Genomic DNA, 9660 nt, shown 5'->3' on the forward strand with positions numbered 1-9660 from the left:
TCTCTTTTGGTTGCCATTTGTATGGAATGTTTTCTATCCCTTCACTTTCAATCTATGTGTGTCTTTAAAACTATAGTGAATCTCTTGTAGACAGCATATTGTTGGATCTAGTTTCCTGTTTTTTTTTTTTTTAACCATCCCAGCTTCTCTAGGTTTTTGGATTGGAGAATTTCATCCACCTATGTTAAAGTAATTATTGATAGGTAGGGCCTTACTATGGCCATTTTGTTAATTGTATTCTTTTCTTTTTTAACTTTTGTTAATTGTTTTTTTCTGATTGTTTTGTAATTCCTATATTCTCTTCTTTGTCCCTTCCTGTCTTATTTTTCTGATTTGATGACCCTTTGTGGTGGTGTGCTTTGATTCTTCTATCTCAATACTTTGCTCATCTACTACAGGGTTTTTCTTTGTTAGTGCCGTGAGGCTTATGTACCCTATCTTATAGTTTCAGCATTCTCTTTTAAACCAATAATAGTTCACTGTGGGGCTTGGATGGGTCAGATGGAAGTAACTGAGGGCAGGAGGGGCTTACTGTTAGGGTCTCTAATTTGGTGAGGCTTCTGTCTCTTCTCTGAGATAGGAGTACTCCTGGCTGAGCTCTTTGGTTAGGTGAGCCTGCTGACTCAGCTTGGCATTCAGATTGGGCTGCTTGCTGGCTGGCTCCCTGGTTGAGTGGCTATGTATTGGCTTCATGGTCAGGTGGAGCCATTAGCTGGATCAGCATTCACCTCTGGTGGGCTGGAGTCACAGGCAGAGTGGTGCTACTAGTTTTTACTTTGCTTATGAATGGGGCTGTAGGCTGGGTCTGCAATTGGCCCTGGTAGGGTGAGAGCGCAGGCTGTGCCCCCAATCCAGATGTGCCTCTGGCATGACTCGGCATTCAGGTAAAGTCTCTTTGGGATTAGGGGGGACCTCAGGCTGTGCTCAGCAATCAGGCAAGGCTGTGGGCTGGGTTCTAGTGCTGGACAGGGCCATTGGCTATGCTCTGTGTCCTGTATGTTGAGCTCCAAGGATGTCCATGGTCACTATTGAGGTGTCCTGAATAAGAAGGGCTGTAGTCTCTGCTCAACAATTGAACAGAGCTACTGGGTTGGCTCTTTGTCTAGGTGAGGTCATAGCCTGGGCTGTGTGACCTCTCATAGATCATTGATTAGGCTCCTAGGTGAGGCAGTGTACCACACTGGGTGGGTTTGCTGACTTCCTTCCCTGTGTGAGCAGGCTGTAAGATGGCTCTGTCTATAGAGACCTTTGTTTTTTTGTTTGTTTGTTTTTGTTTTTTAAAGATTTTATTTATTTATTCATTAAAGACACACAGAGAGAGGCAGAGACACAGGCAGAGGGAGAAGCAGGCTCCATGCAGGGAGCCTGATGCGGAACTTGATCCCAGGACTCCAGGATCATGCCCTGGGCCGAAGGCAGGCGCTAAACCACTGAGCCACCCAGGCATTCCTTATAGAGACCTTTAGGTGGACACACAGAACCAAACCCAGCCAGTTGGGTTGGGGTGTCATCACTTTTTTTTTCTTCGCTTCTCATTTTTTTTGTATATTTTTTATTTATTAGAGTTTGATTTGCCAACATATAGTATAACACCAAGTGCTCTTCCCATCAAATGCCATCCTCAGTGCCCATCACCTAGTCACCGCATTTCCTCACCCACCTCCCCTTCCACTACCCCTTGTTTCCCAGAATTAGGAATCTCTCATGTTATGTCTCCCTCTCTGATATTTCCAACGCATTTTCTCTCCTTTCTGCTTTAATCCTTTTCACTATTTTTTATATTCCCCATATGAATGAAACCATATAATGTTTGTCCTTCTCCGATTGACTTACATCACTCAGCATAATACCCTCCAGTTCTATCCACATTGAAACAAATGGAGGGTATTTGTCATTTAAATGGCTGAGTAATATTCCATTGTGTATATAGATCACATCTTCTTTATCCATTAATCTTTTAATGGGCACTGAAGCTCTTTCTACAGTTTGGCTACTGTGGACATTGCTGCTATAAACATTGGGGTGCAGGTGTCTCGGTCTTTCACTGCATCTGTATCTTTGGGGTAAAACCCCAAGCAGTGCAATTGCTGAATCATAAGGCAGCTCTATTTTGAACTCTTTGAGGAACCTCCACACAGTTTTCCCGGGTGGTTGCACCAGTTCACATTCCCACCAACAGTGTAAGAGTAACAGTGTAAGAGTTCCCTTTTCTCCACATCCTCTCCAACATTTGTGGTTTCCTGCCTTGTTAATTTTCCCCATTCTCACTGGTGGGAGGTGGTATCTCATTGTGGTTTTGATTTGTACTTCCCTGATGGCAAGTGATGCAGAGCATTTTCTCATGTGCTTGTCTATGTCTTCCTCTGTGAGATTTCTGTTCATGTCTTTTGCCCATTTCATGATTGGATTGTTTGTTTCTTTGCTGTTGAGTTTACTAAGTTCTTTTTAGATCTTGGATACTAGCCCTTTATCTGATATGTCATTTGCAAATATCTTCTCCCATTCTGTAGGTTGTCTTTTAGTTTTGTTGACTGTTTCTTTTGCTGCGCAGAAGCTTTTTATCTTGATGAAGGCCCAAGAATTCATTTTTGCTTTTGTTTCCCTTGCTTTCACAGATGTATCTTGCAAGAAGTTTCTGTGGCCAAGTTCAAAAAGGGTGTTGCCTGTGTTCTCCTCTAGGATTTGGATGGATTCTTGTCTCATATTTAGATCTTTCATCCATTTTGAGTTTATCTTTGTGTATGGTGTAAGAGAATGGTCTAGTTTCACTCCTCTGCACATGGCTGTCCAATTTTCCCAGCACCATTTATTGAAGAGACTGTCCTTTTTCCAGGAGATAGTCTTTTCTGCTTTGTTGAATATTAGTTGACCATAGAGTTGAGGGCCCGTTTCTGGGTTCTGTATTCTGTTCCACTGATCTACGTGTCTGTTTTTGTGCCAGTACCACACTGTCTTGATCATCACAGCTTTGTAGTACAACTTGAAATCCAACATTGTGATGCCCCCTGCTCTGGTTTTCTTTTTCAAAATTCCCCTGGCTATTCAGGGTCTTTTTTTGATTCCACACAAACCTGAAGATGATTTGTTCCAACTCTCTGAAGAAAGTCTATGGTATTTTGATAGGGATTGCATTAAATGTGTAAATAGCCCTGGGTAGCAGAGAAATTTTCACAGTATTAATTCTTCCAATCCATGAGCATGGAATATTTTCCATCTCTTTGTGGCTTCCTCAATTTCTTTCAGAAGCATTCTGTAGTTTTTAGGGTATACATCCTTTATCACTTTGGTTAAGTTTATTCCTAGGTATCTTATGCTTGGGTGCAATAAACCTGAATGGGATTTTGGTATTGATTAATTTCTCTTTCTTCAGTCTCATTATTACTGTATAGAAATGCCACTGACTTCTGAGCATTGATTTTGTATCCTGCCACATTGCCGAAATGCTGTATGAGTTCTAGCAATCTTGGGGTAGAGTCTTTGGGTTTTATAGGTACCTTACCATGTCATCTGTGAAGAGGGAGAGTTTGACTACTTCTTTGCAATTTCAATGCCTTTTATTTCTTTTTGTTGTCTGATTGCTGAGGCTAGGACTTCCAGTACTATGTTGAATAGCAATGGTGAGAGTGGACATCCTTGTCGTGTTCCTGATCTTAGGGGAAAGGCTCTCAGTATTTCCAACCATTGAGAATGATATTTGCTGTGTGCTTTTCATAGATGACTTTTAAGGTGGTGAGGAATATTCCCTCCTTCCCTACACTCTGAAGAGTTTTGATCAGGAATGGATGCTGTATTTTGTCAAATGCTTTCTCTGGGGCCCCCTGGGTGGCTCAGTGGTTTAGCGCCTCCTACAGCCCAGGGCCTGATCCTGGAGTCCCAGGATCGAATCCACCTTGGGCTCCCTACGTGGAGCCTGCTTCTCCCTCTGCCTGTGTCTCTGCCTCTCTCTCTCTCTCTCTCTGTGTGTGTGTATGTGTGTGTCTCATGAAGAAATAAAATCTTTTTAAAAATGTTTTCTCTGCATCTATTGAGAGTATCATATGGCTCTTGTTTTTTCTCTTGTTGATATGATCTATCACGTTGATTGTTTTAAGAGTGTTGAACCAGCCTTGCATTCCAGGGATAAATCCTGCTTAGTCACGGTGAATAATCTTCTTAATGTACTGTTGGATCCTATTGGCTAGTATATTTTTGAGAATTTTTGCAACTGTGTTAATCAGGGATATTGGTCTATATTCTCCTTTTTGGTGGGGTCTTTGGTTTTGGAATTAAGGTGATGCTGCCTTCATAAAATGAGTCTGGAAGTATTCTGTCCCTTTCTATCTTTCGGAACAGCTTTAGTAGAATAGGTTTTGTTTCTTCTTTAAATATTTAATAGAATTCCCCTGGGAAGCCATCTGGCCCTGGACTTTTGTGTCTTGGGAGGTTTTTGATGACTGCTTCAATTTCCTCCCTGGTTATTGGCTTGTTCAGGTTTTCTGTTTCTTCCTGTTCCAGTTTTGGTCGTTTGTGGTTTTCCAGAAATGTGTCTGTTTCTTCTAGATTGACTAATTTATTGGTGTATAAATAAATTGCTTTATTAAAATATTATAATAATATTTTTATTATTATATATATATAAAATTACATATTTTTTTAATTTTAAATTTTGTATTTCATTGGTATTGGTTGTGATTTCTCACCTTTCATTCATAATATTATAATTTGAGTCCTTTCTCCTTTCTTTTCAATAGACTGAATAATGGTTTATCTCTCTTACAAATTCTTTCAAAGAACCAACTCCTGGTTTTGTTGATCTGTTCTACAGTTCTTCTGGTCTCTACTTCATTGAGTTCTGCTCGAATCTTTATTAACTCTCTTCTTCTACTTGGTATAGGTTTATTTGCTGTCCTTTCTGTAGTTCCTTTAGGTGCAAGGTTAGTTTGTGTATTTGTTTTTTCCAATTTTTTGAGGGATGCTTATATTGTGATGTATTTCCCTCTCAGGACTGCTTTTGCTGTATCCCAAAGATTTTGAATGGTTGTATCTTCATTCTCATTAGTTTCCATGAATCTTTTTAAATTCTTCTCTAATTTCCTGGTTGACTCTTTCATCTTTTAGCAGGCTGCACTTTAACCTCCATGTGTTTGAGTTTCTTCCAGATTCCTTCTTGTGATTGAGTTTAAGTTTCAAAGCATGGTGGTCTGAAAATATGCAGGGAACAATCCCAATCTTTTGGTATTGCCTGAGACCTGGTTTGTAAGCCAATATGGTCTATTCCAGAGAAAGTCCCATGTGCACTTGAGAAGAATGTGTGTTCAGTTGTGTTTGGACTTAAAGTTCTGTAGATATCTGTGAAATCCATATGATCCAGTGTATCATTTAAAGCTCTTGTTTCTTTGGTGATGTTGTGCTTAGAAGATCTGTCATTTGCCGCAAGTGCTAGGTTGAAGTTTCCTACTATTAGTGTATTATAATTTAATATGTCTTTACTTTGGTTATTAATTGTTTGATATACTTGGCAGCTCCCACATTAGGGGCATAAATATTCATGATTGTTAGGTCTTCTTGTTGGATAGACCCTTTGAGTATGACATAGTGTCCCTCTTCATCTCTTACTACAGTCTTTGGGATAACCTTTATCTGATAGGAGGATTGCCACCCCAGCTTTCTTTTGAGGACCATTTGAATGTTAATGGTTCTCCACCCTTTCATTTTCAGGTTGGAGGTGTCCTTAGGTCTCAAATGAGTCTCTTGTAGACAGCAAATGGATGGGTCTTGCTTTTTTATCCAGCCTGAAACCCTGTGTCTTTTGATGGGATCATTTAGACCATTCATGTTCAGAGTAACTATTGATAGATATGAACTTAGTGTCATCATAATACCTATTCAGTCCTTGTTTTTGTGGGTAGGTACTTTGGGCTTCCTATTTATCTTACAGGGTCCCCCTTAATATTTCTTGCAGAGCTAGTTTAGTGGTCACATATTCTTCCAGTTTCTGCATCTCTTGGAAGCTCTTTATCTCTCCTTCTATTATGAATGAGAGCCTTGCTGGATAGAGTATTCTCGGCTGTATGTTCTTCTCATTTAAGACCCTGAATATATCCTGCCAGCCCTTTCTGGTCTGCCAGGTCTTTGTGGAGAGGTCTGCTGTTAATCTGATATTTTTCCCCATATAAGTTAGGGATCTCTTGTCTCTTACCACGTTAAGGATTTTCTCTTTATCTTTGAAATTTGCAAGTTTCACTATTAAATGTTGAGGTGTTGAACGGTTTTTATTGATTTTATTTTATTTTATTTTATTTTATTTTATTTTATTTTATTGATAGAGGATATCTCTATCTCCTGGATCTGAATTCCTGTTTCCCTCTCCAAATTAGGGAAGTTCTCAGCTATGATTTTTTCAATATGTAGATTTTTCCTTCTCAGACTATCATTTATTTCCCTTAACCTTTCCTCATGGTCTTTTAATTGTTTTTCTCTTTTTTCCTCAGCTTCCTCCTTGCCATAAACTTGTGTTGTATATCTCTCACTCTTTCTTCTACCTCATTAACCCTCATCATTAAGACCTCCAGTTTGGATTGCATCTCATTTAATTGATTTTTAATATCATCCTGATTAGATCTAATTTCTGCAGTTATGAAGTCTCTTGAATCCTTTATGCTTTTTTTCCAGAGCTACTAGTAGCTTTATAATTGTGCTTCTGAATTGACTTTCTGATACTGAATTGTAATCTAAATTCTGTAACTCTGTGGCAGAGAGTACTGTTTCTGATTCTTTCTTTTGTGTTGAATTCTTCCTTCTAGTCATTTTGCTAAGTGCAGAGTGGCTGTATGAGCGGGCTGAGTCAAGAATATCAACCATGACCTAAGTAAATTTCACCCTAGATGATTCTGACAAGGCCAAAGACCAGAAGTTGAAAAAATATGGAATGCTGCATGTTATCCTTGTGCAAGGGCCATGCTAATCTTCTCTGTATCATTCCGATTTTAGTATTTGTGCTGCTGAAGTGAGCACCATCACTTTGGTTCTCCAAATGGCTCTCACTCTGGCTCTTAGCTAAGAGCTCTGTTCAGGTACTTACACTCCCCAAACCACAGCTTACCATGATCCCTGCCTTAATTGCTATGAGCCCCTTTCTCCCTCTCCATCTCTGATGCTTGAAAGTCTTATGCTATTTATTTCTTCAGTGGTCCCTGTGAGATGAGACTGAAGTGTAGGCATCCTTAGAAGCACTCATAACAGTGGAGAAGCTGGATATCCTCCTTTGGGCTTTTTCACACTGGAGAAATCAGAGGTTTCTGGGAGTATATCTTTGTGCTGTACTGCACTGGTTTTGGGAAAGGGTGATTAGGTCAAAGTAAAACTGCTCCCTTTACCCTTCAAATGCATTATTTTATTTTATTTTTTTCTGAGCCAAGTAGATACTCCAGCCTCATCCTTGGTTCTAGGACTTTCACAAAGATGCCTTGACTATAGATACTCCTAGTTGGTTTTTCTCTGAGGGAACTGGAGAAGATCATTTTTCTTGCCATCTTGGTGATATCATTATGACTTTTATGCTTAAAAAGGCTTTCTCTATCCATGTTCATATAAAATTCACCTATATTATCAACTATATGTCAGTAGTTTCATTGTTTCACAATTATGCCTTTAATTCATCTGAGAATTTATTTTGATAAATGTTATGAGAAAAAAACCCTTTTTTTCTTTAATAACTAATCACTTTAACACTTTTTTATATAGACATACCTTATTTTATCGGGCTTCACACAAATATTTTTTTTTTTTTTTTTTTTTTTTTTTTACAAATTGAAGTTTGTGGCAACCGTGCATTGAGCAAGTCTTTTGGTGTTATTTTTATTTCAACAGCATTTCTCACTTCATGTCTCTGTGTCCTTCTTGCAGTTCAAACTTACTCATTATTACTTAATTTGTTACGTGGATCTATGATCAGTGATTGCAACCAACTGAAAGTTCACATGATGGTTAGCATTTGTTAGTAATAAAAGTATTTTTATTTTTTAAAGATTTTAATTATTTATTCATGAGAGATGCAGAAAGAGAACGAGGCATAGACCTAGGCATAGGGAGAAGCAGATTCCCTGTGGGGAACCCCATGTGGGACTCCATCCTGGGACTCCAAGATCATGCCCTGAGCTGAAGGCAGATGCTCAACCACTGGACCACCCGTGCATCTCAGTAATAAAGTATTTTTAAATTTAAAGTATATACATTGTGTTTTTTGGACATAATGCTATTGCACACTTTTAATAGACTTCAATATTGTATACACATAAACTTTATATGCAGTGCAAAACCAAAAAAAAATTCAGTTGATTCACTTTCATGAGATACTTGCTTCATTTTGGTGGTCTGGAATTGAAGACACAATATCTCCAAGCTGTGCCTATAAATGCAATCTGGTTCAATTTATTATAATTTGTCACTGAATGATGTGTAGCCCTAGGTGACGAAATCTGCATCTTGATCCTGGTGTCTTTCTGTTGCTAGCACTTAATGATGTACATGTTGAGTAGAATCAGTCAAAGCCCAAAGCTTTACATATACCCAGGGATCTGTTTTTATGTTGCCACGTCATTAAACCATGCACCTACTTGCAGCTGTTCACCCAACAATGAATACATGTGACTACATTCATTAAACCTACCTTACTAGTTTGTTCTTACATGGGAATCTCTCCCTTTAGAAACAAGTAGCTCTCTCTATCTTGCAGGATTAGGACTGACAAGTTCAAGAATCAACTTTTCTTTCAGTATAACAAGTAAAGGAAGCTAACATCATTATTTAGGGTTGCTCCTGGCCTATGTCTTCTGCGATGCTTCTCTAATTCTAATTTGATGCCTTTTTTTTTTGAAGAGTATCCCTGGACTCTGGGTACCTCATTTCCTTCAGGTTTGGGTTATCTGACTTTTCTATCCAAGTATTTATTACTGCAGACTTGGAAGTAATGCCCCTGTATCCAGATCTGTGGCCATCTAATTCCTACTGAGAGGATTCTGATTTGGGAACCAGAGAATTTGCCTATAGGTGGCAGTGTAGAACAGAGTTTCTGTTCTTGCATTAATTTCCCGTGGCTGCTGTAACAAATGATCACAAACTTGGAGGCTTTAAACAATAGAAAACAATTTTTCCAAGTTCCAGAGGCCAAAAGTCTGAAATAAATGTCACTGAGCCAAAAGCAAGGTATTGAGAGGGTACTCCCCTCTGAAGGCTCTGGTAGCTGCTGCCATTTCTTGGTTTGTAGTCACATCACTCCCATCTTCTGCCTCCATGGTCACATTGCTGCCTCCTCTAGTGTCTGTGTCAAGTCTCTATCTGCCTCACTTTTGTAGTGACACTTGTGATTGCATTAAGAGTTCATCCATTTAATTCAGGTAATTGCTCCACCTCCAGATTGTTACTTTAATCACATCTGCATAGGCTTTGCTAAATAAGATATCAGGTTTTACAGGTTCCAGGGTTTAGGACCTGATATCTTTGGGGGCCATTATTTAACTTACTGTAGTGAACAAGTGAGATCAAATAACACTAAGTTTAATCCCAGAGCCAGCATTCATTATCTGTGTGGAAATAGGTGATGGTGCAAACTCTTTATATTTTAGTTTCTTCATCTGAAAAAAATCAGCATACATACTACATATCTCATATAATAATTGTCAG

The 9660-nt window shown here is 38.9% G+C and overlaps 1 long non-coding RNA gene and 1 pseudogene across 1 annotated transcript in view; one reads left to right on the forward strand and one right to left on the reverse strand.

Moving 5' to 3' along the window:
• LOC144320227 (uncharacterized) overlaps window positions 1-9660 on the forward strand; it is a 61476-nt gene that overhangs the window by 16420 nt on the left and 35396 nt on the right. The gene's annotated exons all lie outside the window — the stretch shown is intronic.
• On the reverse strand, window positions 6897-6993 carry LOC144321368 (U6 spliceosomal RNA; annotated as a pseudogene).

This window comes from Canis aureus, chromosome 9 (assembly GCF_053574225.1).
Source record: "Canis aureus isolate CA01 chromosome 9, VMU_Caureus_v.1.0, whole genome shotgun sequence".
Lineage (NCBI taxonomy): Eukaryota > Metazoa > Chordata > Mammalia > Carnivora > Canidae > Canis > Canis aureus.